The following is a 25,527-nucleotide window of genomic DNA, read 5'->3' as shown; positions in this document are numbered from 1 at the left end:
AAGCCAGTTACTCCAGCTATCACATCTCTCCCTATGCATCATTGTGGCAATTAAAATCAGCTGCAGTGCTTGCAGTTTGTAACCCTGAGTGAATTGTAGGGAGCCTGGGAATAGATCACTTTCTAAGGAGGAACTTCCCTAAGAACCTTCTGTTTCTGTCAATGATGAAAGCAGTATTTGGAGTTTATAGCTTTGGCCTCAAATGTCTTGTCATGTAACTGTAAGTCTCTGGAACCATAATTAAGTGTTATTGATTTAATCTTTATGTTATTTGTGTTGAGAGAGTTTAGAATACCAAGTCTACTTTTTAATGAATCAGAAAAATAGTAGTTGAACATATTAAAAATAGGCAAAGCTAAAATTCATCTGTTTCATATTTGTTAGTGTGGGAGTTTTCACTCTAGTATTCTCTCACTCAAGTTTTTCTTTGAATCTATTTAAAATATCTTCAGTGAGGGGATTTGCCCTAGGTCCTTTGGGGACCATTTCAAAATCCATAACTCATGGTAAATGATTTCTCTAAGTGCTTAGCTAAATGTTTGATTTCTTAATATTTTATCAGATGTATGTTGCATATAAATTTTTGCATTTTGAAATAGCTTTTTTTTCCACTGTGTCCATAGTCCAAGTGTTATGGTTGAAGTGAACTTATTTCAGTTTAACAGACTATATTAATTCATATCATTCCAGATGTTGGAACAATCTTTTGAGAAGAAAGATGCATGGTACTGGGGCTTTGAGGAAATGGTGGCATTATGGATGATGGCTTGGATAAGGAATGGTGTTAGGCTACTTTTCTTAACACTCCTTCTTCATCTTTGTTTGCTCTTCCTTATCTGATCCTCAAAATATGCAGGGTAATAATTTGAAGATATTTGATTTCTTTTTTAAAAGATTTTAAAAATTTACTTGAAAGGCAGAGTTAGGGAGAAAGAGAAGAGAGAGAAAGAGAGAGAGAGAGAGTAAGTATTGATCTTCCATCTGCTGGTTCACTCCCCAAATGGCCACAATCCAGGAGCCACAACTTCTTCCAGTCTCCTACATGAGTTCAGGGACCCAAGTACTTAGGCCATCTTCTACTCTTTTCTCAGGTGTCTTAGCAGAGGGCTGGATTGGAAGAGGAGCAGCCAGGTTTTGAAACAACACCCATATGGGATGCCAACATTGAGGGGGCGGCTTAACCAAGATGTTTGAATCTAGAGAAATTTGTCTCAGGCCATGTCTTGCAAGTATTAACTGCAGCAAAGCATTGGTACCTATTTGTCTTAGTTTGCTTGGAAACCCATGTTTCCATGAATACATTTGGCTTTCACTGGCTACCAATTTTTGTGTGACGTTCTAGTGTTGAAAGGACCCCAAAGGTTATCTGTAGAATACCATAAATTCCCACTTACTGAGAAGGGAGTATTGCTCAGTGGGACTAAAGTGCTTCATTTTCTCATATGTTTCAACCTCCTAGATCATTTTGTTACTCAATAACTTTTAAATGTTCTTCCTTAGGTTTCTTATGCCCTGCAGATACAGTATTTTGTTCCATTTTTGTCTCTTTGTTAATAAGTTTATCTGTTTAAATGAAATACTATTTTATGGTTGATCAGAGTGATCATTTATAGGAATAGAGTACTAGAGCAGAAGAGATAGGCAGGTGAAGAAGTTATGGCTTTGATTTTCGACATGTTTCGTTTGTGGATCTTTGAGACATCCAAACGTGCACAACATGCAATTGGCTATGTGAGCTTGGTGCTCAGGGCAGGGATAGATTTGAGTGAGTCAGCTGCATATATGGTGTGTGGCTTTTGAAGAAGAGCATGGTTGAGTTCGCTGAGAGAGACGACCACATGAGCAGGGGAGCAGAACCTTGGACTGAGCCGTTAGGACCCAGTGACTGTGAAGAAAATGGACTTGTGAGTCAACGAGTAGCCAAGGAGGCCCTGCCATTGAAATGAAGGGATAGAAAGAGTAGCAGCAGTCCTGAATGCTGCTGCCATGTCAGGTAAGAAAGCCTGACAACTCCTTGCCGGATTTGGGAAGATGAGATCGCTGTGGTAGTTAGCAACTGTGCTTTAAACTCTCTGGAAATTAGCCACTGTGTTCATTTGAATGCAGTTCCTACACAGGTACATTTTCTTACTGTTCTCGGGTTGCACTAATCTGTAAGAATGGATTTTTTGTGTTTTTAGAGAAATCGTATCTATCATATCTATGGCAAGGTTCAGTTTATATTGTATACATTTTCTTTTTTTTTTTTTTTTTTTGACAGGCAGAGTGGACAGTGAGAGAGAGAGACAGAGAGAAAGGTCTTCCTTTGCCGTTGGTTCACCTTCCAATGGCCGCCGCAGCCAGCGTGCTGCAGCCGTCACACCGCACTGATCTGATGGCAGGAGCCAGGAGCCAGGTGCTTTTCCTGGTCTCCCATGGGGTGCAGGGCCCAAGCACCTGGGCCATCCTCCACTGCACTCCCTGGCCACAGCAGAGAGCTGGCCTGGAAGAGGGGCAACCGGGACAGAATCCGGCGCCCCAACCGGGACTAGAACCCCGTGTGCCGGAGCCGCTAGGCGGAGGATTAGCCTAGTGAGCCGCGGTGCTGGCCCATTTTCTTTCTTGAAAAAACTTTTTAGATATCACTGAACATTGGCTTCTATGTAAAGTATTAAGAAATATTCAAAATACTGGTTTCATGTAAGTTTTTAAGAAGCTTAAGAGGGATTTTGTTGAAACCTAAAGATTATTATTTCCATTAAGAATATATTAGTGGGGGGCTGGCACTGTGGCGTAATGGGTAAAGCCTCCACATGCAGTGTTGGTATCCCATATGGGTGCCTGTTTGAGTCCAGGCTGCTCTACTTCCGGTCCAGCTCTCTGCTACGGCCAGGTAAAGCAGTACAAGATGACCCAATTCTTTGGGGCCCTGCACCCACATGGGAGACATGGAAGAAGCTCCTGGCTTCTGGCTTCAGGTCGGCACAGCTCTGGCTGCTGCGGCCATCTGGGGAGTGAACTAGCATATGGAAGACCTTTCTCTCTGTCTCTCTCTCCCCTGACCCCAAGCCTCTGCCTTTGTGTAACTCTGCCTTTCAAATATATAAAATAAGTCTTCAAAAAAGAGAATATATTAGGAAGGAAATTATCTTTTTGAAATGCAACATAACTATGTTTTCTGAAGACATCAGCCTTAAAAGACAGGAGAGTTTATGTAATATCAAGGAAAATATCCTACACTGCATTCTGTCCCCTCCACATATACATTCTCAAAAACCCTTCCAACAGAGATTCTATATTTTGGCTGATAAAAAATGAAAATTAAGAAAGAATATGAGATAAAGAAAACATGTGAATCCAGATATTAGGAAGCAAAGAAGATTATAAGAGAAAAAACATTCAAAAATAAAATTATTTCACACAATGCACAAATAGAACATATACTGCTTACAAAGGCAGTAGTAGAGGCAGATTTATCAGCCTCACTCCATTTCTTGAGTGTATTTAGGTCTCCTACCATTTCCTTTACAGGATCCAATGGATTCTAACTTTGCCTGTGTAAATAACTTTTACTGACTCTTTCTTATATTTCAACTCTCTACTATATTAAACAGAACAAAACTTTATTCATATCTGTTTTGCTTTCTTGTATTTTACTTTTTATTTTTTGAATAGCAGTGCCTCTTTTATGCTCCCATGGTCCTTTTTTTCTTAGGCTGTTTATAATCTTTAGCTTCTATTTTTGTTCACAGTGAAGTTGCCCAATTTGTCAATCACCCGTGTGTTAAAACTTTTATGATTATTTTTGCATAACCATATACACTTCACATGAGCCAGCTATCTTAATCCTTTAGGGTGTGGCCATTTTTCCCTACTACACTTTTGAGTAATAACTACTGCCAATTTATCCCAATAAGTAAATTCCTCATTTTATTGAGATTGTTTTTATAAAGATTAAATTACTCATATTTATATCCATAATCTCTCTCCCTCCCCTCAGGTGGAAGTTTGAAACCCTATTAAGCTATTTGTTATTATGGTTTCCCAAACTCCTAGTATTAACTGTTTAACTTGTCATTTACTCAACGTTGCAGAGACTTATTAAAAATCAGAAAGTCAAATTATAGGGCTGAGAACCACTCGCAGAGATCATCTTGTCCTAAGAGGACAGAATTCTTTCTCCTCAGTTCAGTTCTCTGCTGTACCCCTTTGTGGCTGCATGGAGACCTTGAACAAATTGCTTAACCCCTCTTTGTTTCAATTTCTTAATTAAACAGAGATAATCATATTGGCATTACAGGGTTGCTGTGGGAAGATTAAAGTCATTAGTAGATACAGCTGCTTAGAACAGTTCATGGCACATGCTGTGCCCTTGATAAATGTTAGGTAATATTTTTAAATAAACTTTTCTGTTTTAGGGTAACTTTAGATTTTCAGAAAAATTGCAAAGATAGTGCAATGAGTTTCCACATACCGCACAGGCAGTTTTGCCTCTTGTTAGCGTCTTGTATTAGTATGGTCCATTTGTTGAAACTAATGAGTCAATGTTGATATAGTATTAGTAACTAATAGTTTTTAATGGATGTCCCCTTTCTGTTCTAGAATCCCATCCAGGTTGTCATGTCTCCTTAGGCTCCTATGTACATTGAAAATTTCTAACTTTCATTGTTTAAATGACCTTGAGGTGGTAAGATATTTTGTAGGATTTCCTGCAATTTTGGTTTGTCTGATTTTTTTCCGATGTTTCCACCAAGGTATGGGATGGGAGAGGAAGACCAAGCTCACCATATTCTAACAAGGGTACATGCTATCAACATGATTTTTATCATTGATGATGCCAACACTGATCACCTGGCTGAAATTTATTAGGTTTCTCCTCTGCAAAATTACTCTCACCCACAAACCTTTCCATCAGATATTTTTTGAAAAGAAGTTACTACTTCAGTCTACACTTAACGTATGGACAGTTATGCTCTGTGGGATTATGTTCTTATCTCCTTAGGGGGGCAGTATTCACATAAATGATTGGGATTCAGTAAAGCTGTTCTAGCCTTGACCACTGGGAGCACTTTCAGCTGACTTTTATATCCCTATGGCATACTTCCTCCATTTATTTTAAACACGTCTTTACTTTCTGGCACCACAAGATATACCAGGCTCATCGTGCATATTCCCTGCTGCTTCTGAGAAACATTTCTTTCCAAGGAGCCCTGGTTCCTTTCTCTGGAGAGTAGTGTTAGAAACCCAGATCTGGTCAATGAGCACGCTTATTGCTACAGGAGTGTCTTGCCTCCAGGTCTTCAGTGGATAGATTTAAGAAATAATCTGTCTGTATACACTTAAACACATAGAATTGTTTCTTTATCCACTCGTGTCTATATTAAGGTGAACATGAGTTCATAGTGATGTTTCCCATCCTCAACCAGTACCACATAGTTCCTTTTGGTTTGCTTCTATTTTATTAGCTTTTCATTCATTCGTTCACTCAATCAATTTTATTTAGTTTCTGCTATATGCCAGGTCATGTTCTCAGCATGGACAAGAGTACAGAACCTGGTGGGTACTATTTCTATTCTCATGTTTTCATTTTAAAGCTTTATTTGTTATTTGATACTAACAAGGGATGATAACACCCCCAATTGTGTGCTTTCATGTATCTCTCTGTGTTCTCTCACATTTCATTCTCCCACTTCCAAGACTTTACTACCTTCTGTTGACCATCCACTTCCCTCTTTACCCACGTTTCTCTTCTGTCAACTCTATCCTGGAGTTTTTCACCTTCCATTACACACCAGCGAAAAGTGACTGGGATACTTGCTAGGCACATTATTGCCTCCCATTTGCATGGCTCATTCTAAAGTTCTTTCATATCCCATTTTTGACTACGGAATTACTCAAAGAAAGATATGCTGTTATCAAGATGATAACATCATCTTGATTTGTCCAAGATGACATCTTATAATTGCTACTTATGTGACCTATTGAACTGCTGCTATCTGAAATTAGAGGTCTTGAGATATTCACTTCTGAGGCTAGAGAATCTCTATGGATGCAAAACTCGAAGGCTCTCTTATTTTAATGTATTAATTTCTGCATACTGAAAAGAAAATTCCTTGGAATTTGTGCATATATTTAGTACATTTAGACGTTTTACATATATTTGTACATATATTTAGTACATTTAAACATTTTAGCTATCTTTAATTCAGCTAACTGATTCTCAATCTTTTAGGGAAGTTAAGATTATCTCTTTGAAGTAAATTTGCTTGTAATTTTATTTTTCATATTGTCATAGTTTGATTTTGACAACAAAGTCATACTTACTTATGAAATGATTGGGGATTTATTTTCAAGTTTACTGTTTCCTAAGCTAGTTTGTGTAACATTAGAACTCTCAGTTCCTAGATTGTTTGGGACAGATTCCCAGAGAAGCCTATTTCTTTATGTTAAATTCCATGCTAAATTTTGTAGATGTCTTACGGGTTCTCAACATACTTGATGAATCCTCAATTGATGGAAAGCAATGCTATATATTGATGGGGACTTGTATTATTTAATTTTTCAATATTCTTACTGATGTGATTTGTTTATCAATTATTTAGCATGTTAAAATTTTTCTTTCAGAGTAGATTTGTAAATGAGTCCTTGAGATTTTCTCAAATTTTGTTTTATAGCTCTTTACATTGTGTTATTTGGTATATACAAAGTTTGAGTTAAATGAAAATAAATCAAGGTGGGGCTGGTGCTGGGGCTCAGGGGGTTAAAGTCCTGGCCTGAAGGGCTGGTATCCCATATGGCCACCGGTTCAAGTCCCAGCTGCCCCTCTTCTGATCCAGCTCTCTGCTGTGGCCTGGGAAAGTGGTGGAAGATGGCCCAAGTCCTTGGGCCCCTGCACCCACGTGGGAGACCCAGAGGAAGCTCTGGCTCCTGGCTTCCAATTGGTGCAGCTCTGGCCATTGCAGCCATCTGGAGAGTGAACCAGAAGATGGAAGACCTCTCTCTCTGTCTCTTCCTCTCTTTTTAACTCTTTTAAATAAATAAAATAAATCTTAAAAAAAAAGAAAATAAATCAAGGCAATATGAAGTCTTTTATCATGCAATGCTCCTTTTTCATCTGAAGAATTAATGTTTGTCTTAAAGTCTATTATCTGTTATGAAAAAAGTTACTTAACCTTTCTTTTAAATGTTTTCCTGGTATATGTATTTTCATCCTATTTCAACCTTTCTGTATTCATTTTAGACATTTCCTTACTATAAATTTTTTTAAAGATTTGTTTATTTGAAAATCAGAGTTATAGAGAGGAAGGGAGAGACAGACAGAGATCTTCCATCTGCTGGTTCATTTGCCAGATGGCCTCAATGGCCAGGACTGGGCCAGGGTGAAGTCAGGAGCCAGGAACTTCTACCCACGTGGGTAGCAGGGGCCCAAACATTTGGGCCACATTCTGCTACTTTCCCCAGGCCATTAGCAGGAAACTGGATCCGAAGTAGAGCAGCGGGGCTTGAACTGGTGCCCATACTACACGCTGGAATTGTAGGTGGCAGCTTTACCCATTATGCCACAAAACTGGCCCCTCCTTACTAATGAATTTTAAATTTCATCTAGAAACTCTTGTCATTTAGATTTTAGAGCAAACTATTAGATTATTATACTATTGTCAATTTCTATCATGTTATTTGGTACTTCAGTCTGTCTTGCTTTTTCTAGCAGTCTTTTGTATTCACCCCTCTGTCATTGCTTACCATTTTATATTAATCCTAATTTAATGAGGCTTTTGTTTCCTATTTCATTTATCTGTTTGTTAAGTTGAAAGTTATAAACTTTCTGTAATTCTTGAAAAAGGTTATCTTAGGAATTTTAACTTGCATACTTAACAAAGTTTTTCCTCGAACAAAACAAAGACTGTAAACTACTTTAAATGAAATCAACATCTTGTGGTTTGTATGCTACTGTTGGCCAGTATTTTTGCTCTGGTTTTTTCCTTCTCTCCTCCAGATAGTATTTGCTCAGAGGCTTAGATTTACCTACCGTTTGGGCAGCACATTGTCCCATTGTTTCTTCTTTCATTTCAGATCTCTCCTTTTATATAATTTTCCTTCTTTGTGAAATTCATCTCTTAGAATTCATTTTAATAAAAATCTGTTTGAAGTGAATGTTTCAGTTTTCATTTAGATGGAAAAGGCTTCAGGTTACTAAGATATTCAAAGATAATTTCGTCTCAACATAATTCTAAGTTGAAAATTACTTTTTCTCAGAATGTTGAAGAGATTATTCTTGAATTTTCTAACTTCTGTTGTTCTTATAAGTCAGCAACACGTTTCTTGCTTCTTTACATGTAGTCATTATGCTCTGTCTTCATGAGGTTATTTTCTTTGTCTTTGGTTTTCCAGTCTCACTATATCTAGTAATTGACTACTTTCTATTTACACTACTTGGAATTCATTGTACTTATCTGATCTGCCAATTAGTATCATTCATAAATTTTGGAAATTTTTTTAATCATTTAAGTCATTAAGTATGTGGCTACTTCAAAAATGTGTTGAAAAATGAAAAAAAAAAAGAAAAACAAAATTAAAAGATAAATTTTATTATGGTGCAAAAAGGTTTGAAATCCATGCATTTTGTGGGATCTTCAAAAAGTTAATGGAAAATCCATATTATGAAACAGACTATATATGGACTTTAAAATTTATCTTTTAACTCTATCTTATGAACTTTTTGTAGTACTCTCATTTTTCCTCTTTATTTCTGTTATTTTCATTTGGACCTCTAAGATGTATGTTAGATCCCACTCTATCCTCACATTCATTACTTAACTTTCATATTTGTCTCTGTGTACTGATTTTTTGAAGTTTATTCAGCTTACCTTCTACTTCACTAATTCTCTCTCAATTCATGTCTAATCTGCCATGTAACATTTTGTTTTGCTTATTTTTTAAAACTTTAACTCTTGTATAGCTGTGTAATTTTTCTTTTCAAATTGTTTATGTGGGGAGCAATCCGGACTAGACTGAGTTACTGGAATTAAGACTTATTGTATGCATCTGCTCTCCCACAATATGGCGCTGGGAGAGAAGTAAACAGCTTCCGCACAGCTGCCTCCAGTTCAACCAATAAACTGTAGGACTTGCTACTGATTGGAGGAGAGCAGCGTACTCGGCGTGTGGGCAGCCGAGTTAGGATTGGCGGAGGAGGACTATAAAGGAGGAGAGAGACGGCATGCACCAGGAACATCTAAGGGGAACACCTGTGCAGCCCCCAGAGAGCCGGCCGGCGGTGTGCCGCTCCCCTGCGGAAGTGGGGAATGTGGCCAGGGGGAACTGCCCTTCCACGGAGGTGGAAGGGACAGTAGCCAACCTGGGAAGAACCAGCAGCAAACCCGGGGAGGGCCGAGCAGACGAAAGAACAGCGCAGGGTTCAGTGTCGTTCCTCCACGAAGAGGGGGAGCGACAGTTTAAAAGTCTTATTTCTTGATATATCTTAATTCCTTTAACACAGTGAAAATATTTACTTTATATTCTTATGTAGTGATAAGCATTAGGTATGTTTGCATATATCTTTATTGTCTGTGCTCTCACTTTAGGAAAATTGATTCCTTGTGTGTTTTATTGTTATTAGTATTTCCTATAAGTTTATATTAATGAACTATTTAAAACCTGAATTAAAGATTTAGTTCTCTTATAAATGTGTGTGCTGGTTTTTTTTACTCAATTAGTTTAATTGATATATAAAGTTCATATGTGTGGTACCATGTGAAGTTTTCATACATGTGTACATTGTATAATGTTCAACAGAGAGTAAATATGTCCATCTGCTCAAATTTTATCATTACTTTGTGATGAAAACATTCAAAATTCTTTCTTGTAGGCTTTTTTGAAATGTTCAGTACATTACCCACTGTGCAACAGAGGACCAGAGATCATTTCTCCAAACTATAATGAGTATGAAGTATATGTTAATTCCTGAAGTTTTGTGGATCGTAAACTACAAACTTGCATTAGAGTGAGTTTGAAGTCTCAAAGAAGATTTATATTTTCCCCCTCTTCCAAAGCTTGGGTAAGCAGATTTCTTTGTTGCCCTCTGTTGAGTGGGATTTATGTTCCCATGCATTTGGGTTCTCTTGTTTCACTAAGAATACAATCCTGGGCCTCAGCCATGTGTGGGAGTTTGCTACAGATCACCTGTGTGGGAAGGCAATAAGCGTTTTCTCCGCTTTTTCCAGTTTTCCCCTGCTGTCAAGGAGAAGCTCGTGGTAACATTGGTGTCTCTTTGCCTGTCTGCTTTCTTCCTTTCTGTTTTTTGGTCTTAAAGGATTGCCCTTATATTTTTGTCATCTCAATACCATACTTTCAAAAGTTCATTCATAATGTTTTAAATTAATTTTTTAGTATTTGTTTATGTATTTGAGAAGTAGAGAGTGGGGTGGGGGAAATGGCCCCCCACAATCCACTGGTTCACTCCCCAAATGCCCATGACAACCAGGGCTGCGTTGAGCCTGAAGCCGGGAGTCAGGAACTCAATCCAGGTCTTCCACATGGGTGTGCGGAGCCCAGTTACTTGGGCCAACACTGTTGCTTCCCAGGTCCTCCATTAACAGGGAGCTGGAGACAGAAGCCACAGGCGGGTCCTGAACCCAGGCACTCCAGTATCAGATGTGGGCATTTTACTCAGCCTTGTAACCTCTAGGCCAACGGCCTGCTCTGAACTGTAATCTGAAGGTATTTTGTAAGATGGTTATTCATTGTTTAGTGAGTCAAACTGTCAGAAGCATGTTTTGTAACCTATTTTCCAGTATTTCACCTTAGACAAGGGAACATTAAAAATGAAACAGTGAGTATGGTACTGCATGTGTCATCTTCTCTCTTAAATTAATTAATCTGCTCACTAAAGAATCCCTGTGATCAATTGGTAAAAAATTGATCATTCCACTTCAACATTTACAGCCTTATATGCATTGGTGATCTACAAGAACCTAATGATATAGTATTTTATTTCTAAGAAAAATATGTGTATTTTAATGGGATTCTGCTTGCACAGATTTACTTTTCTTAAATTGGTTTTTATCCTTTGCTTGTGCACACTGAAAATAGGCTAATTCTGTCCAGTGGTAGATATGGGAGAGAACTTATGTAGTGTGGTTAAATCTCCAAAAAGTATAACCACAATAATATTCTCAGTGAGAGTGAAAGATAATGACCTTAAGCCTAATATCCCCAAAGGACTCCAGAAACTCGCATAAGCCAAGTACAACAGAAGGAACTTCTGAGACTGAGATTGAATACATCTTCCCAGCAAAGGATAAAAATCCTTTTAATCAAAACATTATCTACCACAAGAGAGAGGGACACTATGCACATACAGAGCACATAGGAAATTCTCCAGTCAAAGGACACACATTAATAGGCAACAACTGTACAAAGTCACTTACTGTGGGAACAGCACAGACATAAAATGCTGATTTGAGTGGAACCACCGCCTGCCTTTACTCCTTGCTTCTGGAATATAAGAAGCTACATTTCCCTTGAGAAATGAATAATACACCAAGAAATAGTAAGGAGTGGTTGCTGGATAGAAAGAGATGGAGTGTGCTACTGGAAGGATAATTCCTTTGTGTTGCATTTCTTGAGCATTTTGAACTGGGATAGAGCAGAAAAGTAAAGCATGAGAAACATGAGAAGGAAAGTATTGATGCTGAGATTTTTAGACCAGAGGAACTAGCATGGCAATCAAATAAAAAGACATCTTGGGAGCTTATTGGAATTTTCTTTGGTTCAACAAGGGGAAAACAACTTTCTCCTGATTCATAGCTCCTTTGTAGTTGCCGTCTTCTCCTGTATTTGTCTGTATTCATAGTGTAGAATAATGGAAGGTCTCTATTTAACTTCTCATCCACTTCCCTACATATTAAGTCTCTGACTTTTCTCAATAAATTGCATTTCCAAAGTCCACTGAAATGCTCTTGTGTAAATATCTGTTCTAAATCTGATCTACTTGAAAACCACAGTTCTAAAAATGATAGCTATATACTTAATAATTTCTATTTATCAGCTCAGAGAAGAAGGGATAGATGTCTTCCAGACTTCTCAAGTTCAAATTCAGAATGTCCCCTGTTTTACAACAAGTAAATATTTTTAATATATTGAATTTAACTTTTTATTCTCATTGTAGCCTTAAGAAAGCTTTTGTCTGCAAAGGGGACATATACTTTACACAACTTAGTCCTTGCTGATTGGAATTCAAGCTGAGATAAAAATGAGTGATGGAGCTTTTTTGTTTTTCAGAAATGCAGAATACTTAAGATTAGCTAAAATATACAACTCAGAATGCTGTGGCCCTGAAATCAAGAGCTAATCACACCCTCTTTATGCCATGCACATTGTCACCAGGATTCAGATCAAAATCATGGTTCCAATCATGGCTGGAATTTACAATGAAGAGAGATGGCTTTTGTGAGCTTTCAGAGGGATGCAGTCGCCAAAAAGATTTTCTTTTTTACAAAAAACAAATTACAGTTTCTTGCTTCTTTAATTATTTCTACAATACTGTGAAAAATATGTTCCCATGGTACCAAAAAACAACAGCAACAATAACAACAACAACAACACCACCATAGTGTAGAAAGCCTTGGTAAAACCAACATGATTGGGGCCAGCATTGTGGTGAAGTGAGTTAAACCACTGCTTAGGATGCCTGCATGCCATATCAGAAGGCTGGATCAAGGCCCAGCTCCTCTCCTTCCAATCCAGCTTCCTGCCAATGTGCCTGGGAAGGCAGTGGATAATGGCCAAAATTCTTGGGCCCCTGTCACCCATGTGGGAGGCCAGGATAGAGTTCCTGGCTCCAAGCTTTGACTAGGGCCAGCCCTGGCTATTGCTGCCATTTGGGGAGTGAAGCAGCAGCTGGAAGCTCTCTCTCTCTCTCTCTCTCTCTCTCTCTCTGTGTGTGTCTCCCTCGCCCACCTTTTCTCTCCGTCACTCTGTCTTTCAAATAAAAACCTTTTAAAAAACCAACATTATCACAATTTTTAGCATCTATAAACATCAATGCATGGTAGCTATTATGGTTTTCATTTTCGTTCTTCTGATTGTTCTTCGAAATAGGTACCGCCAGTAACTTAATTTCTTTGTGCTAGGGGTGAAAAGGTCTCTGAAAAACATCCACTTGCATGTGTCTAATAACTGTGACTGTTTTCGCCATTGCTTTATTCTGATCACCAATGCCTCTGCTTCTCTCCCATATCAGAGAGAAGCCTCCCTTATTCTCTTTCCTCTCCTGACTTCTCACTTCTGATTGGTATCTTTATTTTATTTTCTGCTGCTGGGCTGTCTTAATATAGGAAACAGGAGTCCTCTCCTTGTTTGAGACCAGAAAAGGAGAAGGGGCGGGTAAGTAGTAAATCAAGATAAACTTCCCTACCAAGCAGAGTCTAAGAGGCAGTTGAAGAATGAGTAAGCACTGTGAAAGCTCTACAATGTTCTCTTTGCTGTGACAATGAAGAAACTGACTGATGGAAAGATAGGGCAAAACTGTCCCCTGACTCAGAGAAAAGAACTCTCAAACCCTGGCAGTTTGAGGGGAAAAAAGGCTGGAAAGTCCTTGAATCAAGAGAGAGAACTACAGGTGAAAGAGTAGGCAAAGAAAAAAACCTCAAAGAGGAAATGGCTACAGCGATAGTGTATGTGTGTGGAGGTCGGGGGGGGGGGGTGATGGCCAGTTGACGTGGGAATGACCAGACCAGTGTGATTGGAAGCAAGAATGCATTAAAGACATGAAAGATATGAAGTTGTGTAGCCAGCGTTAAGCCAGATTACAGTTTCCTTTTTATAAATTTCAGGCATGTATATCATGATGTGTTTGATTCCTGGGTCTAGGATCCCCTTGGGCTTTCCACTAAGTTGTCCTGAGCACTCTCCAGAGGCTCAGTCCGCACGAGCTAATGGACTACCATGCTCCTGGCACAGCACTGAGTGCTGCCAATGCCCAGTCATCAAGCTTTTGCCTCACCCCTTGGCCCTGAGACCCAGATCCTAGCATTTGTGTTCCATCTTCTTTTCCTCATGCTTGGGTTCTCAGTTATCCAGAACCCAGGTAACAAAATGTTCCTCTCATATTGGGATCCTTCCATCTCCCTTCAGCTTCCCTGCTTCTTACTCTGCCACCTTTTATCTCCTATACACAGAGCTCTTCCTTAAAAGCTAGTTCCTGTCACTAACACCAGAACTCTTTGATATATATTTCTTTTTGAAAACATTACCCACAGCTTTCCATATGGACTATCCCAACAAGCACCTTGCCACTACTTGTGAGTCTGTAACATCGCCATTACTTACCTGTTTCTGCTCTGTCTTCTAGATATGCAATGATATCTATCTGGAGATAAACTTCCATTTGTCATTTTCCTACTCAAGAATCTGTAATAGCTCCCTATTGCCTACTGCATGGAATCTAGTTTCTCTAGGCAGGGAGCTCCTGGGAGAAGAGACTCTGCTTTATTCATAGTATTTTATACCTATGGCTGAGCTCACTGAGGGTTCTCAGAAAATCTTTTGTGAAAGGACAGATTTTGTCACTTTCCAGGCCTTGTCTATTATCTGGTCTCATCCTAACACTCTCTGCCCCCTTTTCTTCTCTTGAGCACATGCACTATATTGCAGTTAAACTTGCCTGAACAGCTCTTTCCAGTCTCTGCCACATCCCCTCTGCAACATTGCAGCGAGTCATTTGCATGCCTTTTGCTTGTGTTCATTCACCACTGAAATGAACCCTTCTCCTGGGTTTCTTACATCAAACATTGCCTCCTTTAAGTGAATCCATTATTAACAACTCCATTATTCTGTAAGTGATTCAGTGACTTAATTTGGTGCATGCTTAAGGAAAGGATCCTGTATGTGTCGTATTCTCTTTCTCTTTGTTTCCACCATGCCTAGGTCAGAGTTACACACACGTGAGTATTCTGGGCTTACTATCAAGGTCGTTGGTTGCAGGATGCCTTGGTCCCAAGTACAGCAAAAGCAGTCTCCTCTCACAATGGACTCTCCTGGGGTCTCTCTGAAGACTCTGGCCTTTGGGGTCTGTCCTACTTGGCAGGGTCTCACACATAGTATGTGTTGGAAGATTTGGAGTCAAGACAGCCATGTTCAAATTCCCACTCAAGGGGTCTGGCATTGTGGCACAGTGAACCCACTTGCAGCACTGGTGTCCCATATCACCATGGAGTTCGAAGCTCCTGGCTTCAGCCTGGCCCAGCCCCAGCTGTTATGGGCATTTGGGAGATTGAACCAGTTGATGAAAGATTCTCATATCCTTACTCTGTCTTTCCCCATCTCTCTCTCTTTGTTGCTCTGCTTTTCAAATAAATAAACAAAATCTTTTAAAGAATCCCCACTCAAGATGTGTGACCTTGGGAAAGCTACTTAACTTTTGTTAGCCCCAGTTAACTCATAAATAATAATTAATTAATAATAATTTCCCCACAGGGTTGTTGGGAGGATAAGATGTGATAATGTATATGAACAGAGTTTTATAAAGTGCTGGGTAAATATTAGTTAGTTTTAGAGGCTCAATAAAACATGCTTGAGTGAATGTGTCAGAGAATGACTCATTCCACGTGTGGTATCCAGATGAGGAGTTTCTGAAATTTATGACAAAATGATTTGACAGAAAACTCACAGGGTATCAGCCACTTCATCTGCATTTTCTGTGTTTTATAAAGATCCTTAGTAATATATTGTTTTCTAAATCTCTTCTTTAATTAGATTACAAAGAGTTCTCCAGCTATCCTCACCATCTTAAACATTGAAGACATTGTGTTTATCCTTATATATTTTTTTCTTACACAAGTTGTTTTCAGGTCTCCCTGTCCTTCGTGAGGTTCACCCCTTCTAAGGAGTACCTGTTTAAAAGTCTGCCCTGAATATCTGCTCTTCATTGTCCTCTATGGGTTAGCTCTGTAGGTTAATGGTTAATGGGCAGGGCTCCCCCTCACAGCTCTCCTCCAGGAAATTTCTACACCTCTCCTTCCCTGCCGTCATTCCAGTGGAGGAATTCCAAGTGGGAAGAGCCCCTCTGTTGGTGACACCAACTGCTGAACTGCAAATGATAACTCTTTCTGGCATAGTGTTGACAGAGGAGAAAGGCTGAGGGAGGCATGTTTCCGAGCAGCAGGTGGTAGCGTTGGTTCAAGAAGTATCTGGAAAATCTTTGGCAACAGCACATGCCTGGCTCAGGATTGTTTTTTCTCCATTTATAACGTCCAGCTCCAAGAATAGGGAAGACCTGGGCAGAGAAGTCCTTGAGGGCAAGCTGTCCTACTCACAATCTCCAGTGACCAACTATTGAGGCCTTTCATTTTCTTCTTCATTTCACTTATTTTTGAGTCACATTGAAGTGTGTGAAAGGTAGGTATGTGTAAATTTTTTGCCTTTTGGCTTAGTGATCTTAATTCTAAATTGTAAATAAAAAATTAGTTACACTCTTGTCCATCACAGTGTATTTATGTAGAGTAAAAAATAACCTAAGATTCTAACAATTGGAAATTGATTTATAACTATGTCAATATGATGAAATATTATGTACCCATTTACATGCTTCAGAGTAATATTAAGTTATATGAAAACTATTCAAAGTATATTAACTACAAAAGGGGAAGTTACTAACAAGTTTGTACAGTCTGATGTCAAGTTCATGCGGACATGAAGTAGTATGTTTCACGAGCTAGAAGCACATTCTCAGAGGCTAGGCTGCTTCTGTGCAAATCCTAGCTCCACCATTTAATATGCGTGAAATCTTGGGCAAATCAACCTCCCTGTCTAAGTTTTCTTATGTGTCAAATGGAGATAATAATTGTGTGGCCTCTGGGTGGCTGTTGTGGCGCAGTTGGTTAACTCCTCCCTGCAACACTAACAACCCATGTGAACATGAGTTCAAAACCTCCGATTCAGGTTCCTGCTAATGCTCCTGGGAAAGCAGCTGGAATGGCCCTAGTGCTTGGGCCCCTGCAACCTACATGAGAGATCCAGATGAAGTTCCAGACTCCTGGCTTTGGCCTGGCCCAGCCCTGGCCTTTGTGGCCATTGGGGAGTGAACCAGCAGATGGAAATCTCTCTCTCTCTGTGTCTCCCTCTCCCTGTCACTTATTCTTTCAAATAAATAAATAAATCTTAAAAAAAATTTGTGTGGTCTCATATGATTGTTCTGAGGATTGAAGTAATTTTATATAAAGTGTTAAAATAGTGCTAACTTATAGTATTAATGGATTAGTTATTAACTATTTTTATCATAATTATATATGCATAAAAAAGCAATAAAACTAAAGTAAGAGTAATTATCTCAGAATGATAAGATGTGGGTTATCTAGATTTTCTTCACTGTGCACATTTATAGCTGTAAACCTTGTACAGTAAATATGTAATACTTTTATAACATGAAAGCATATAGTGAGCATCATTTGAAAAGGTAATTTGTTATTAAAATACCAAATAAGCACACTGATCTTTCTCCTTTTGCAAAAAAATGATTCCAAAGATTATGTTCAAAGATATCCCACAAATAAGTTAATCTGAAATGCAAAAACATCTATTAAGTCATTTTTCTGGATTCCCAAATCCTGTTCAAACCTACATTACTTATTTGGAGAGGGTAACTTATTACTAAAGAACTTATTTGTTCTTTAGTAACACTAGATTCTATTTTATTTTTGTTTTTGTTGGACAACCTCTGTTGACTTATAAGGATTCAAATAGGCAGATTAAAAGGGAATTCTTGTGGTGTTCTGGAAAATCCAAAAAGGAAGCTACCTGGTGATATGAGCAAAGCCGGATGGGCTGCCCTGAGAACCGGAGCAGAGAATGAGGATCTGTGTACCTGAGGGGAGAATGGCAGTGGAGTCATAAATTTGATACAGTGGGGAATACCTTGGGTTGAGTATGGGAGGGTAGAAGTCCTGCCTGGTTTGAAATCAGACAGATCTGAGCCAAGTCCATGACATGTGCCCTTAATATGCTTCTCATTTCCCTTCCCTTCCCTTCCCTTCCCTTCCCTTCCCTTCCCTTCCCTTCCCTTCCCTTCCCTTCCCTTCCCTTCCCTTCCCTTCCCTTCCCTTCCCTTCCCTTCCCTTCCCTTCCCTTCCCTTCCCTTCCCTTCCCTTCCCTTCCCTTCCTTCTCCAACTGCATCTCCATCTCCTTCTCCTCCTCCTTCTCCTTCCACCTTCCCCTCCCTTTCTACTTTTCCTTCTGCTTCTGTGTTTTCCCCTTTCTTTTATTTTATTCTTTTAGTCATTCAAAAACCTGCTTGGGCTTTACTTTGTTTTCAATATTACAGTAAGCTTCAGAATACAGAATTACAAAAAATGTGTTGTATACCTTCCAGGACCATAGGGTCTAATGGGAGTGCTAGGTTACTTAATAAGCAATCAGCGCTTTGGGATAAATATTCATACAGTGCTGCAAGAACAAAAGGACTGGTAAATAATCTGATTTTATGATGAGATGCTTACTGGTGAAGCACATGGAATGGGACATGGCTTTCTAAGAAAGGGGCCAGAAGCTGAGTATTGTAGCAGCTGGAGGTAGATGAAAATGGAAAGCGCAGGCAGCATGCACTATGCACATAGGGTTGAGACACTATTTGGAGGAACTGCAAGGAGCTTCATGTGGTAGGAGAGATTAGCATAAATGATGGAGTAGAAAGAGTGGAAGGCAGGGACCAGATCATGTTGATGGGCCTGGTATGCTAAAATGAGTATTTTATTTTTTATTTTTGAAAGCATGGAAATCTATAGGGAGATTTTTTTATTCCTTGCAGTCAAGGATAGTAACTGATTTTGGAAAAGAAATCTTCATGATCATTTCTGTCATTGGCTATGTGATCTTGGGCAAGGAACCTCTATGATCTTCATTTCTAGAAAATCTCTGAGCTGATTGTACTACAACTTGCCTTGCTGGGCCATGATAAAAATGAAATAATGTCTCTGGGGTATCTGGCCTGGTACCAGGGTTTAAAGTTATGATTTATGGTGGATGGCTCTAAAAACAAGGAACTACTTCTTGGGAAATCAGAAAGAAAGTTGGACTTGAAATAAGAAAATCTGTCATTAAATCTTGGTTCTTCCACTTCTTGGCTCTGTGACCCTGGGCACCTTACTGGGCTTCTCTGAGCCTTGGGTGTTTTCACTTATAAGAAGCAAACCATGTCAACCCCTCCAGATTAAGCCAAGATAGTGTTAGCCATAAAGTCACTAGTGCAGATTATATCTTTCCTCCATGTTTCCTTTTTCTCTCAATCTTTCCTTCTCTCTTTCTTTGTTTCCCTTTGGAGGCTGCAGACTTTTGTAGGTCAGTCCTCTGCTGCATGAAGAAGCATACCCTGGGGTGGAATATCACACTCTGAAGAATACATCACTGAAGCTTGAGTAGGAAACCAGCATCTCAGGAGCCACATCTGGAGGTCCCTCGCATGCCTGGGGAAAGGGGAAGGAGAGGCACTGGCGTGCCTGCAAGGGAGTGAGAGGAAGCGTGTGCACAGAGCACTTCTGCAGCACGACCTCGCCACAACGCCTGCTGAGTCGTTACTTGAAGGTCCACACAGGTGTAGACCAAATTCAAGGCCTAAATCAGGGAAAAGTATTACCACATGTTCCCACACAGAGACTAAAGCAGAGAGAGCTGTTTCTAGCAAGGGGGGGCAGGGAATAGAGGTGGAAGTGAGGAATCAGGGGAGGAAGGGAGAAAAACAGAAGAGCTGCCAATATAAAGAATTCATTAGAGAAAAGTCATGTTGTGACCTCCACGATGAAGATGAGTGAAAATTCTTGTATGATTTAATATTCTATGGAAATATTCCAAACCACATGCTCTCCATGCACACTGTGGTCTTTTGCTTTAATTTTAGGGAAGTCCTACTACCCATTACTCTGCATGTTGTTTACTTGGTCTGACCTGCTTTGTGATGGCAAGGCTTGGCTCAGGGCATGAAGATATAGATGCCTGGACAGGGTGGAAGAACTGGGAGCCTGGCTGACTATCTTCCTGAGGGAGCGACGAGCCCTAGGAGAGCCACAAGCATGGGCCACCTTACCTCCTGGGATGGATGGCCATGTTATCAGTCCACGTTATAGCTTACAGCTGTCTTATGCTGTTGGATTAGTCCAGTGATTTTCACTTTTTTAAGAATTAGAAACTTTTCCTTAAAAACAGCTTTTGTGAAACAGCGATGCAGTCTGATAAATAACAGCAAAAATGTTCTCTAGAACCCAATACATGCCTTAGTTGGAAGTCAGGATGGTGTCCTGGAGCCCTGCCCACCAGCTTCTCTTCCCTTATAAGAATCAGTTTCTGAAGACTATACAAAGAATGTGTGAAAACCATAGTTGGTGTTCAACTCCTCCAATTTGTAGGCGAGAAAATGGAGATGCTAGATTTGTCCCTGAGCCCATAATTAATTAAGGACCAAGTTAGGATTTATACCTATCTTTTGCTATCTTTTCCTGACCCTGGATTCAGAACTCTTTGTTTTCAGAACAGAGGTGGTTTAAAAAATGCTGTAGTTAATCAGCCTTACAGTTAGAGGAAGGAGTGGGACTGTTTGAACAACCCGATGCTCTCACATCTGTAGAGGTCCTGGAGGAAGCCTTCACACCTGGCCCTCACTGGGTACAGAAACCACATCTGCTGAGTTGAAATGAAATGCTGTGGTTTTAGACAGAAGTCCCCGAGAGCCCACAATCTCTCCAGTCTTGGGCTTTCTCTGTCTCAAAGTCTTGGGCTTTGAGGAGCTGCCTATTCCCTGGAACACTCTGTCCTCCTGGAAAGGGACCCCAGGCTTTGACTCAGGCAGAGAAACCTCAAATTGCTGGTTGATTATTTCCACAAGAAAATTCATAGCAACTTGCAGCATCTTGCGAGTGTGGCAAAGAGGACCAGAACAAAGATGACCTGAGATTTTTATTAACTATAAGTTTCCTTTCTTGTCAAAGAACCGGGTTAGCACATTCATATTTATTAAGAATTAAAAATTATCTTTTGAAGCTTGTTGCTGAACTTCTGATTTTTGCGAGGCATTGAGGCAGGCCACTTATGTCCCCTATAACCTGCTGAATCCTCTGAATGTGTTATGTCCTGAACTGTCGAGAGAACCCGGTGCCTGCTGAAATCATCATGGATGTAATGGAGACAGTGGTACTCACCAGACCCAGACATGCCATCTGTGCTTTCACAGTTGCCAAATCCCTTGCACTTAGGGTGGAGCCATGAGACTAGTTTTGACCAATGAAACGTGAGCTGGGATGTTGAAAAGCCCATGTGCAAATCTCCAGACTCTCTTGCACTGCCATCAGTTCCTTCCAGATGGTGAAGTCCCATCATCTAGGACCCTGGATAACTTTGGTAAGCAGAGTACCCTTACCACATAAACCCATGCTGGATATCCACCATGAATGAGACATAAACTTGTGTTGTTTTGGGTCACAGAGGTTCAGGGATAATTTGTTATGCAGAAAAACATGGCTAATAATTGCATGGCTAATACAAAGGAATTTGGTTAGAAGCATGGAAGATCTGAACACCTGCTGTGGCGAGAGCTACACTCTTTAGGATCAGGCAGTGCCAAGGTTTCAGGTAGCAGTGTGGTGGAGCTTGTTCATTCCAGCATGTGCCCCTGATTGTGCACATCTTCTCTCAACTATTCATGCACTGGCATCACCTTGGTGATGGCCATGTCGTTGGCCATGGTGGCAATACATGCACCCCAGAAATCAGTCAATGCTACACATTATGCAAGTTTCCTCCCTGGCAAGCTACTTGGTAAATACATATATCAAACTTCAAATTGTGAGCCACCGCTGTGGCGTAGTGTGTAGAGCTGCAGTCTGCAGTACTGGAATCCAATAAGGGTGCCAGTTTGAGTCCTGGCTGCTCCACTTCCAATCTAGGTCTCTGCTATGGCCTCAGAAAGCAATAGAAAATGACCTTAACCCTTGGGCCCCCGCACCCACATGGGATATCTGGAAGAAGCTCCTGGCTCCTGGCTTCAGATCAGCTCAGCTCTGGCCATTGAGGTCATTTGGGAAGTGAACAAGAGGATGAAAGACCTCTCTTTCTCTGTCTCTGCCTTTCTGTAACTGTGCCTTTCAAATAAATAAATAAATCTTTTAAAAAGTCACATTGTAACCCTTAAATTTAGACGATATTATTTGTCAATTATAATAAAAAAGATTATTAAACAGAGCCAGGCCTCAAAAAGACTATGAAACACCCCCCCACCCACCCACACAAACACAAACATACAGTTTTACCTTCTCTACAGGAGGATTCAAAGTGTGAGTGGGAAATGAGACAGAAGGAACCTCAGTAAATAAGAACCCCAGTAAATAAAGTCCTTTATTATTTCACACTTTCTCTAAAGGGAAAATTTGGTAGAGAGAGATAACCTTTTAGCTATGCTTTTCTCCAAATCATATGATAGGGAATCAAAATGGTGTTTTTGACAGAGCATCCTGAATATCAGAGTTCTCAGTTGTTTTAGTTTAAATGTTGCCTTTACACACAGAGAAATGGCAAAGCCATCTTTTATCATTGTTTAGCAACATCTGGTAGACTTCAGTTCATGTCGTACTTAGCTGATAAGGAAGTCCTGGACTTGCTTTGCCATATAACCTGTGGAAGGTACTCAACCTAGCATTCTCCACCACTCCAGCATTTTCTTTCATTAAAAAAAGTTCCATGTGTTTCTTTTCCCATTCTCACTACTGTCCTTCTTCATAAGTAGGAAACGAATAGACTCATATTTGATTTGTATTTATAGCTGGGTTTGGGGGTGCCAATGTGAAAGATATAGTTCCTTGATATAATACTTACATTTTCACACGCAAAAAGTAAGGTTCTAGTTACAAGAAGCTCCATGCCTCAACTTTTCCATCACTTGCCCTCTCTTACTGTTAGTGATGCTTACAGTAGTCATAGCTCTAAGGCCTTTCCAGAGGACAAGTGACTCAGAGGCTGGCCAATGCTATCTGTGCCCTCCTCTCCTGAAGCTGGGGGAAAGGTCTCACATAGCTGCACAGGATCACAAAGCAGTAAACACTGTTGTTTCTGGTTGCATTTGTACTTACTCTTTTTGGCAACGTGAAATGTGTTGGGTGCATAGTAGCGAGGCTTACATATAGACTTAAGAAATCATTTTATGAAAACATATAAGGATTTATAATATAATTTTGATTGACATAGCACACATTTGGCTTGCATATCAAATATCATTGGTGAACAGCTTATGTTTCATTATACTGGCAACTGATACCTGCTAAAAATCAGATACTAGGATCCCTTTCCAGCTTATGCAATTCCGAGAGGCAGCCTTGGCTTGACCTCGGTAACCTCAGTTTCCTCATTTGTAAGATGAAGGGTTTGATCTGATGATTTATGGGCTTCCTCCACACTCAAGTTTTCTTTGATTTTATGGGTGTTTCATCATTACCAATGTACAGGGCTAAAGGATATTCACACTCACTCATTTACCATTGATGCACTATATGTTAAGTGTATATTACACATGAAGTACTATGCTAAGTATGGGGTCACTGTCACAGTTCAGTAGGGAACAACAAGCAAGTAGAAGTCCAAATACAATCCAGCAGATAATGCTACAGTCAGAGTGAACAGTAGCTATGAACGGAGGACATCAGAGCGGGCACCAAACTCATTTTTGGGGAAAAAAAAGAGATAATGAGAAAAGGATGTGAAATATTTGCAAGGATGTGACTAGAGCAAGGGCAGAGAGGTATCTATGGCACAAAATTTAAGCAGGTGCTCACCATGTTCCCAGGCCCTTATTGTGTCTTCTTGACAGTGTTCTTGACTTTAGCACGAGAAAGAAGACAGACACCATAGTAGGCAAAGGCAACAGTGTGTGCAGAGGCTCAGGGGCAAGAGACAGAACTAGGAAAATTCAAGTACTTCCCTATGCTCAAATTTAGGGGTGGGGTTAAGGTTGTAGATATGTAAAGTAGGTCAGCACAGCTCCAACACTTAAGTATCACAAAATACGTTAAGGTATATGAAGTCTCTCATTAGGTTAATGATTCTCTGACATGGTTTGGAAATGACTTGTCCTCCAAGGACACCTGTGCTGGGGCTTGGTCCTTAGTGTGGTGATGTTGGGAGGTCATGGCACTTTGAAGAGGTGGGGCCTAGTAGAGGGTCTCAGGTCACTGACTGTGAAAGGATTAAGAATGTGATCTCTTTCTCCTGCAGGTACTATGGCTGGTGTGATGCCATCTGCCCAGAGCCTAGTACATGCCAATGGTGTGTCCTTGAACCTCCAGAACTGTGAAGTAAGGACAGCTCCTTTTTTTAATTGGAGTACTATTTTCTCTTTAAAAAGTGTCCCAAGTATTTTGGAGTGAATAGTGGTTATGGTAATGGATACTAGGTAATATGGTATTGGAAAGATGACTAGTACAATATTCATCAGAGAATTTTCTTTGATGGAGAGTTATACACCTAAACCTGATTTTTAGAGTATTCCTTCAGGAATAAAGTAAAGTAGGATAGGAAATTAGATAGGGTAAGAGATTGGGGACAGGAAGACTGATGGGTGACAGAGTTGAGGATGGAGACAAGCCAACCAAACAGCATCTTGAAGTCACAGAGGCCAGGGATTGGTGACTAATAGAACAAGTGGAGAGAGAGGAATAAGGTGCTCAGGATTTCTGGCCTGAGAAAGTGAGCAGATGATGGCACTGACCACGCAAACATAACTCACACCAGAATGACAGGTGTGAGAGGGAAGATGATGAGCTCAGGATTTGACTTGTGGAATTTGACATCTGAGGGGAGATGGCTGCTAAGGTGGCTGCTATTTGTGTTACTGCTCCGCAAAGAGATATGGCTATAGATGTGGATTTGTTGATCATCTGTCTATAAATAATCAGAAAAGCTGCAAGAGCGGGTAAGATTGCCAAGGAGGGAAAGTAGAGTGAGAAAAGAAGGCTCAAGCAGTTTGAACGGTTCCTTGGCACTCCTCAGTGACACTATTAGAAAATCAAAGGCCAGCTTTGGAGCAGTCACTGAGGTGTGATGGAAGACGGGCTAAGGAAGTGGTCCCAGGTATATCCAGGCTTTCTCCCACACAGGCAATGGTGTCTTTGTGCTTCTGCTGCCATGGATTCCAAAAGTCAGGGAGATTACATTAGTTTGGGTTTATAGGGTTGCTTGCTGCAGCTGGTGATTCTCTCTGCAAGGAAGGAGCCCTCTGCCCTGTGGCTTCGGAGAGCACGCCATTGCTCATTCCCCAGGAGAGGGTGGAGGTTGGTCACATTTGAGTTTCTCTTCCTAAGTTACAAAGAAAAAAATTGGTGATTTTTTTGGATGCCCCTGTCGAAATGTTCACACTTGGGAGAAAATTGCTTTCTCCAGGAAGTAAGTAATAAATCTCTCTCACCAATGGAAGTTGCTCACATCCTGAAACAACAGTCATCAGCTGAAAAGGAGAGAGAAAAATAAAACATTCCTTCCCTCCACGCAATCCTCTTTCTCCAAGCACTTGTCCCCATCAG

The 25,527-nt window shown here is 40.2% G+C and overlaps 1 long non-coding RNA gene across 2 annotated transcripts; it reads left to right on the top strand.

Annotated features, from left to right (window-relative positions):
* Positions 1-86: 86 nt before the first annotated feature.
* Positions 87-17,149, top strand: LOC103350083 (uncharacterized). Of its 2 annotated transcripts, none has more exons than XR_016210715.1 (4): positions 87-220; positions 9,848-10,036; positions 16,237-16,377; positions 16,921-17,149. It is a non-coding gene; the product is annotated as an uncharacterized LOC103350083 (long non-coding RNA). The 2 variants fall into 2 exon arrangements; XR_016210714.1 differs by lacking the exon at positions 87-220 and adding an exon at positions 9,171-9,521.
* Positions 17,150-25,527: the final 8,378 nt, after the last annotated feature.

This window comes from Oryctolagus cuniculus, chromosome 7, assembly GCF_051225735.1.
Source record: "Oryctolagus cuniculus isolate XC-2025 breed Fujian yellow rabbit chromosome 7, ASM5122573v1, whole genome shotgun sequence".
Classification (NCBI taxonomy): Eukaryota; Metazoa; Chordata; class Mammalia; order Lagomorpha; family Leporidae; genus Oryctolagus; species Oryctolagus cuniculus.
This window is presented reverse-complemented; position numbering and strand designations above follow the sequence as displayed.